Here is an 8,833-nt window from a genome sequence, read left to right as displayed (position 1 = left end):
CTCCCTGGATTTGAAGCTTGGTGTGGTGGTGCACCATCTGTACTACCATCACTCAGGAGGCAGAGGCAGGGAAATCACCGTAAGTTTGAGGGCAGCCTAGGCTTCAGAGTAAGGCCCTGTCTGACAAACCAAGTGTGTGAATGTAGGTGCTCAGTAAGGATTAGTCTTGCCTTCTGGTTCACCGATAGCATTTCTTAAAACATCAAGTTGTGATAGAATTTCTTTCTCAGTGGGCCCCATCTCCTCCGCTCTATCCAGAGAGTTGCTTCCCAACGTGTAGGCTCACTGGTACTAGCTGAGGCTGCCAGGCCTTTCCCACTGAGACACTGATTAGTCAGTTGACTGGCCAAACAAAGCTCCCATGCCAACCAGGAAGGCCAAGGCCCCTTCTGAAGGGAGCCAGCCTTTAGTGTGGGTGGGGCTTCCAAGCCTTCCAGCAAGACCTGAGGAGAGAAAACTGTGGGTATTGGGGGCTGGGAGGTTCTAGCTGCCTGTGCTTTTTGACACTGGAGCCTGTCTGCTGAGGTACAGTGGCCTGAGCTTAGGAATGGTACCTAGAAAACCCTTTGTACTTCCTCAAGGGCGAGGGGAGGAGGGGGAGGGCCTGGCTCAGTGGTCTAGTCCCCAGAGAAGCCATGCTACTCTGATAAATTGGAACCAGCTAAACTGGTTCACTGAGCTGAGCAGTATCTCAGACTTGTTGCTTTGAAAGTATCGTCTAATTTCTGCATTTTAAATAGCAGGATTATGCTAAATGGGGAACAGGGCTGGGTTAGGGAAGGTAGAGGAACATAATTTGCAAAGTGCCGCAGGCACAGAAGAGGTCCTGCATGGCAATAGACAGTGAATGATGAACCTAGTGAAGGAAGAGCCTAGAAAGGCATTTGGGCCATGCAAAAATGACCTCTAACACACTGATGTCACTTCGTGTGTGACAGATGAAAATGCTTTTTAAATGACTTCTTCTTTAGAAAGTTTATCTATGATCTTGGGGTAATTTCAAAATTTTGGTTTCTGAATGTTGAAGACTATTGTGTGTGTGTGTGTGTGTAATCTCTTGATTAAAATTTGAGTTCATTTACTATATATTTGTTTAGATTTATTTATTTACTTGTATTTTATGTGCATTGGTGTTTTGCCTGCATGTTATGTCTCTGTGAGGGTGTTGGATCCATTGGAACCAAAGTTACAGACAGGTGTGAGATGCCACCTGCTGAGACTTGAACCCAGGACCACTGGAAGAGCAGCGAGTGCTGTTAACTGCTGAGCCACCTCTGCAGTCCCTGCTGTCTATGTCTTTTAAACCACCGGGGACATTTACATCAAAATAAAACAATCAGAAAATATTTTATTACATTTATTTATTTATTTATTTAGTGTGTATGTGTTGGACCTCTTGATTAAAAAATGAATTATCTATTACCTATAGTTTTAAACCATCAAAGACATAAATCTGTTTAAAAACAAAGAGAAACTTTAAAAATCAATTACAGTTATTTATGGTGTGTGTGAATGTGTATGTGTGAGTTTGTCTGTGAGTGTGTATGTGTGTGTGTATGTGTGAGCGTGTGTGTGCATGTGTGTGTTGCATGTGTGAATGTGTGTGTGAGTATGTGAGTGTGAGTGTGCACTAGCACATACCCCATGACGAACCTGTGGGGGTCAGAGGACAGCTGGTGAGAGCCTGAGGTTCTGTGTCGTCCCACCTTGTGGGTCCAGGTGACCAAATTCAAGTTGTCCTACTTGGTGGTAAGCGCCTTTACTGCTGAACATGTTGCCAGCCCAATAAAACATATTTTTTATGATTTACTTTGTTTTTAATTTTGTGTATGTGAGTGAGGTGCCCACGGAGATCAGAAGAGGGCATCAGGTCCCCTGGAACTGGAGTTATAAGCCTCCTGACATGGTGCTGGGAGCCAAACCTCCGTCCTCTGGAAGAGTAGCAAGAGCTCTTAACCACGGAACCATCTCCCCAGACCTTCTCCCAACCCTGAGCAGATGCTTTGAAAGGAGAAATTCATTTGTGAAGTTTGGTAACCCACTTAGTCCTAAAACAGAGCTTGTTGAGAAAAATCGCCACTCCGTGAAGAGCAAATTGAATGGATAAATCAATGTGATACCAAACACTTTCGCCTCATTGACATGCCAATGAGGTCTGTAATTCTCAGAAAGGTGATACCAGCAGTTCTGAGCCCAGCCCTGTAGGGTAACTTCTTAAAGATGGGGAATCAGTCACACCCACAGTGCAGGAACATGTTTCCATCTGTTCTCTGACAAATTTTATCCGAAGGGCCTGAGGATTAGCAATGCAGTGAATTCACCTCTAAGCCCATTCTCGCCTCACACCAGCATGCTTGATTTTGACTCTGGCTTGCCCCTTGTGAATGTCACGTTGGTTCATTTCAATGAAGAAACACTAGTCCTTTTATGCTTCAGGTCTATACAAATGCAACATTGTTTATTTGCCAAATCCCCAAGAGACTTGAAGAACTAATTCATCTATTAAAGCTTCTCTTGGAAAAAAATCAAACCTTTCAGATGGGAAACCTGGGTGGGTACGATCAGGGTGTTTTGCAATGGGGCTGGCCAGATTGCTGCAAACGATTCAGATGGCTCTGCTCCTCATGTCTGGAGGTTCATCCAGCTGGGAGTACAGTTTAGGAATGCAAATGAGAAAGCAGCTGGTTTGAGGATACAACAGGGGAGAGGGGCTGGCAGTCTCCACCCAGCCAGTGACCATTGTCCTCTGTAGCAGACTAGTAGGCCAAGGCCTATGGAACTTCACTAGAATAGAGGAGGAGTAGCAGCTGATGCAGTGGGATTTCAGAACCCCAGGACCTGGCTCTGTAATCTTCCCAATAACACAGCTGAAGGTCGGAGTTTAGCTCAGGTGCCAGAAGCAGCCTCCTACCCCCAACCCCCAATCTGTGGCTTTTGGTGGAGGCCACTGATGCTATTGGTAGGAGGGTCACATGATCCTGACAGAATGTCTCCCGGGATAATACTCCACTGCCGGAGACTAGAAGGCAGGCCTGGTGGGTTAAGTTCAGTTTTGCTTATTTGTTTATTATTTTTCCGAGGATTTTGTTTTTATTTGCTTTGAGACGAAGTCTCACACTACATAGCCCTGGCTGGCCTGGAACTTGTTATAGAGACCAGGCTGGGCTGAAACACACAGAGCTCTCCCTGCCAAATGTTGACATTAAAGGTATGTATGCCAGTCATACCTGACTTATTATTTTTGAGAAAAGGTTTCTAGCCCAGGCTGGCTTGAACTTGCTATCCAGCCAAGAATGACCTTGAACTTCTGATCCTTCTACTTGTACCTCCTGAGCCTGGGTTTATGGGCTCTGCATCACCACCCTAGGTTTATGTAGCACTGAGGCTCAAACCCATGCCCCTACATGTGGGCAATACTCTACCAGTTTATTTTGAAGCTATAGTCGTCCTTGTTTTCCCCAGACCTGCAGGGCATGAGAACCTCAGAAGGTCTCTCCCTTTCAAGGCTTGACAGAGGCAAAGAAACAGACAGCTCAGCCAGTTCGGTTGAAATGATGATGAGGGTCATGATGCTGGAAAAGACACAAACAGGGAACTACTCTACATCCTTGTCTCTGCAGAGGAAGCAGGCATCATGAGAGCTACCCAACAAGGTACCTCCCAGTAACAGCTTCATGGAAAGATGCAGTGCTCTTCAGAGGACTAGATTATGTGGTTTGGGTCTCTTATGGCTGGAGTTGTCTTATGTTTTGTTTTTATTGTTTTTGTTTTCTCTCTTGACTCTTTGTGGAGCTTGCTGCCCAGCTACCAAATAATCACACAAAGACTTAAGCTTTCTTATGAATGCCTTAGCCTTAGCTTGGCTTATTTCTACCTAGCTTTTCTTAAATTATAATTATCCCCAGTCTATCTTTTTGCCTCCGGGCTTTTACCCTTCTCTATTTCTGTTTATCTTATCTTTCCCTCTTAATCCGTGTCTGGCTGTGTGGCTACGCACCCACCCCCAGCCCCATCTTCCTCCTTGACTGCTCTTCTCCATCCTTCCTCTTCTTTTTTTTCTCCCATTTATTTTCTCTGCCTGGAAGCCCCGCCTATGCTTTCTCCTGCCAACCTATTGGCTGTGCAGCTCTGTACTAGACCAATCAGATGTTTTAGACAGGCACAATAACACAGCTTCATAGAGTTAAACAAATGCAGCATTAAAAAAAAGTGCAATGCGTCTTTGCATCATTAAACAAATGTTCCACAGCATAAACAGATGTAACACATCTTCAACCAATATTCCACAACATATGGCACCCAAGTCCAAATCTGAATTACCCAGTGGTCTCTGGGTGGGTGTTTTGTTTGTTTGTTTTGTTTTTTGTCTGTAAGATGGGCACAGCATAACTCATGTCAGGAAGACACCTGCTCATGGGCTCTGCTGGGAGGCTCTTCCTGCAGCAATGAACTGACTGCTCCTCACCTGTGCTGCCTCACACAGCATCCCCCAGACGTGAGTGGCTGCTGCACACCAGGGTGCTGTCTCAGGGGCAGAGGAATGGAATGTTTTTGTTCAATGTTCAGCAATGAGTCTAGAGTGATGGCTCAGTAGTTAAGAGTACGTATAGACACCTCAGGTTTGATTACCAATACACACATGGTGCCTTATAACTGTCTGTAACTCCAGTTCCAGGGAATCTGACACCCTCTCTTGGCATTTAAGGGTGCCAGGCATGTATGCATTGCACAGACATACATACAGGCAAAGTACCAATGCACAGAAAATAAAAATAAATACATAAATTAGTTACAATGGCATGGCCTCTGTTTCAAAAAAAATTGTTTATCTCAATTATATAAATAGCCAGATGTGGAGGTGGCATGTAGCTGTAACTCCAGCACTTAGGAGGCAGAGGCAAGAGGTTCCTGCAAGATGAGGTCAGTTTTGTGAGTCCCAGGCCAGCCAGGACTAGTAACACCTTGTCTCAAAAAAATAGACCCTCCCTCTAAGTGCTTCCTTCCTTAATGAACTGAGGGCCATAGGTGGCCTGTGAATGTCACACTCATGTTGCAGGAGGTCTGCTTGCATTGTGATGCTTCGGAAGAGCCTTCTTGTTTCTTCTCAGCTGCCCCCTTTTCTTGCCTCTTGGTCACTCCAGCTTCTCCGTGCCTGGGCAGCTCCGTTGCAGAGGCCTCTCCTCTGTTAACCAGAATCCTTTGGCCAGACTTCAGCAGGAAGACACATTGCACTGTCTGCGCCCAAAAGACTGCTTCTGAGCTGGATGAGGTTGGCATGGATTGCTGAAGTGGAGTGTGAGATTCCAAACTGCTAATTTGCTAAAATAATTTGGGAAAGTGCTACTTAAAAACCTGTCGGGAGAGGAGGCAGCATTTCTGAGATTTGTGGGAGGCCGAAGTCCAGGCCCCTGGAGGTTATGTTTGCTAATTGCCTCGGTGGCTGTTGGCCACAGAGTATTTCTTTCTCTCTTGGCCCAGGAAGCCAGCCTTATTCACTGAGAGTTTTCTGCCGTCGCTCAAGCTAAACTTAGGGTCTGGTTTCTTATCAACTAGAAATTTGGGGATTATAATCTGTCCCCACCCGCAAGGATTCATAGGAGATTTTCATGATTGTCTTTGCAACCCAGGCTGTCTTTGCAACAAAGGCCCAATGGAGAAGAGAGGCAGGGTAGCAATCGGACTGTGTTATGGACTACTGCCTTCAGCTGGTATAGGGCTGAGCGCTGACCCTAGATCAGCCAATTTCATCAGATGACCTATGATATGGCACAAAAGAATGTCTCTCAGTTCTTTCACAGTCATCCTCTCTAGACCTTAAGCTGGGAGCAGGGAAAATCAGACATGAGGTAACAGTTGGGGACAAAAGGGGGAAGCCAAATTTAACAGTTTAGGGAGCTCTGGACCTGTGCTGGCTAGTTTTTATGCCAACTTGATATAAGGTAGGGTCATCTGGAAGGAAGGAATCTCAATGAAGAAAATGCTTCCATAGGGTTGGCCTGTAAGCAACTCTGGAGAGCATTTTCTTGGTTGTTGCTGTCCCAGGCAGGTGGTCCCATGGTGACTAAGAAGCAAGCCAAGGAGAGTAAGCAGTAAGTAGCATCCTCCCAAAGGTCCTACCTCCAAGGTTCCTGCTTTGAATTCCTGACCTGACTTATCTCGGTGATGGAGTGTGGCCTGAGAGTTTTAACCTGGAACAAACTCATGGTGTGGTTTTTCATTACAGCAATAGAAACCCTAACTAAGATAGCCAGAGGCTGATTTTATATAAATTGGATAGAGCCTGAGACTTTGTATTCTTTAGATGACTATCCACCCAATTCATTTTAATATATACTTGATCACTTTGGACAGGACACTCCTACCTCACCACATCCCACTTGGGGCTTCATCCTCTGGAGCACCTGTGCTAGGTGGTACTTCGTCCTTCAGAGTCAGCTTCCTACTCAATATTTTCTTAGGTAGATTGCTAGCACAGGGATTACCAAACCAAAGAGGTGATTATCTTTCTGTTTATTACCACATATTGCCTTCTATTGGGTTGTATAATCCTAGCATCATTGATTAACTGGGGATGTCAGCTTCACCCCAGCATTATCAGCACTGGGAATACCATTTAGGGGCTGGGGAGATGTCTCAGTGGAAAAGCCTTTGCCTGGAATACATGAGGCCCTGGGTTTGATCCACAGTACTGACTTAAAAAGAAGAAAGAAAAAGGAGTCAGGCTTGGTGGCATAGCACATAGCGCATTACATGCATAATACTAGCATTCTGGAGGCTGAGGCAGGATCATGAGTTCAAGGCCAACCTGGGTTATACAGCAACACCCTGTCTCAATAACAAAACAAAACAAAAAGCCAGGCCTGGTGCAAGACTGTCATCTCAGCTGCTCCAAAAATAGAAACGGGAGTTCCTTAAGTTCAAGGTCAGCCTGGGCAGCTTAGTGAGCCTTTGATTAAAAACAAAAAGCTAAAAATAAAGCTGGGCTATAGCTTAATGGCGGGCCTTGCCTAGCATGTCCAAGACCCTGGGTTTAGTCTCTAATACTGGAAAAAAAAACCCAAAAAACAAACAAACAAACAAACCAAAAAAAAGAAAACAAGCAAAGCTATGACAGGGCACATCAAAAAACAACCTCATTTGTATTTATTTTCAAAAATAGAGAGAAAACACAAACACACACACATTATTTTTATTTATTTTTTTATAACCCCCATTACCAACAGAATATGGTGTCCAAGGGCAGGAATGTCAATTCACACAGGCCATTCTTCATTCACTTAAAGTTGTAGAATATGGACTAGAGAGATGGCTCAGTGGTTAAGAGCATTGGCTGCTCTTCCAGGCGACCTGGGTTTGATTCCCAGCACCTGCATGGCAGCTCATAGCTGTCTGTAACTCCATTTCTAAGCCCTCCTCTGGCCTCTGAGGGCACTGTTTCACTCAGTAGACATGCATGCAGCCAAAACACCCATATATATAAAATAACAAAGCTTTTTATAAGTTAGAGGTAAGAATATATTATAGACTACCCTTTGGTCTGCACTGTTGTGTTTTCTAATTATATTTTCAAATGTGTGTTTTAAATGTTCATAGCAGCTAGATAGTGGTAACACATACCTTTAATCCCAGCACTTGGGAGGCAGAGGCAGCCAGATCTATGAGGCCAGCCTGGTCTATAAAGCTACACAAAGAAACCCTGTCTCGAAAGATGAAATAATAAGCTAAACAAATAAATAAAATGTTCATAGCACACTTTTTTGTTTTACTTATAGAATGCTTTTTTTTTTTTTTTTTTAACTATTTATGAATGAAATGTTTGAAAAGAGTTCTAGTTGGCCCTCATGGCCACAGGTTTCCTATATGAAGATTTAGCCAGCTTGGAATAAAGAATTCAGAGAGAGTGCAGCTGAGTGGCAGAGTGCATGCTTAATACAATCAAAGCCCCAAAAGTTTTTTTTTCAGGAACAATAACAAAACAAACAAACAAACAAAACCAAAACTTGTATAGACATGTATAGACAGGCTTTTTTTTTTTTTTTTGGTAGCTATTCACTAGAAGATTCAGTATAATAACTATTTACGTGGTACCTATATTTTACAAGGTACTATGTACACTCTGGGGATGACTATAGGGGAGGGTTATATTGCAGTGCTGTATTGTTTTGAATTTCAGATGTTCTTTATATATACTTTTTTTTTCTAAGTGTGGGTGGGTGGTTTACTGCTTGTGTATGCACCGGCAAACACTTCTTTGGGGGCTGGAAGAGGGCATCTGCTCCCCCTGGGACAGAGTTAGAGACAGTTCTGAGCTGCTGTGTGGGTGCTGGGAACCAAACTCTGGTCTTCTGCAAGCAGTTCAGGGTTCTGACTGCTGAGCCATTTCTCTAACCTCTACATGCAGTCTCTCTATACATGCATGCATTCTGGGTGTTAATTTCTTATGAAGTGTATATCTGCCAATATTTCTCGTCTTCTCTAGGCTGTCTTTTCACTTGCTTGAGAGTTTCATTTGCTGCACAAAAGTTTATCATTTTACCGTGGTTACTTTCTTTTTCTGTTCTTGTTGCTATTTTTCACTTGTGCTTTATGGTGGCACATCCAAGACACCACAGCCATGTCTGCTGTCAAGAACATCTTCCCCCGTTAGGTCTTCTCCTAAGGTGTAGTGTTTACATGTAGACCACTGATTCATTTAGAGTCACTGGTCAGGGTTTAGAGTCGGGTTTTGCATATGGTATTAGGGAAGGATATGACAGTGTTCCCCCGCACAGTTTGTTGAAGACACTGTCCCTTTCATGTTGAGTGACCTCGGCACCCTTGTTGGAGAAAGGCT

This window comes from Phodopus roborovskii, unplaced genomic scaffold, assembly GCF_943737965.1.
Source record: "Phodopus roborovskii unplaced genomic scaffold, PHOROB, whole genome shotgun sequence".
Classification (NCBI taxonomy): Eukaryota; Metazoa; Chordata; class Mammalia; order Rodentia; family Cricetidae; genus Phodopus; species Phodopus roborovskii.
The sequence above is the reverse complement of the archived record's forward strand: the minus strand, read 5'-3'. Positions refer to the sequence as shown.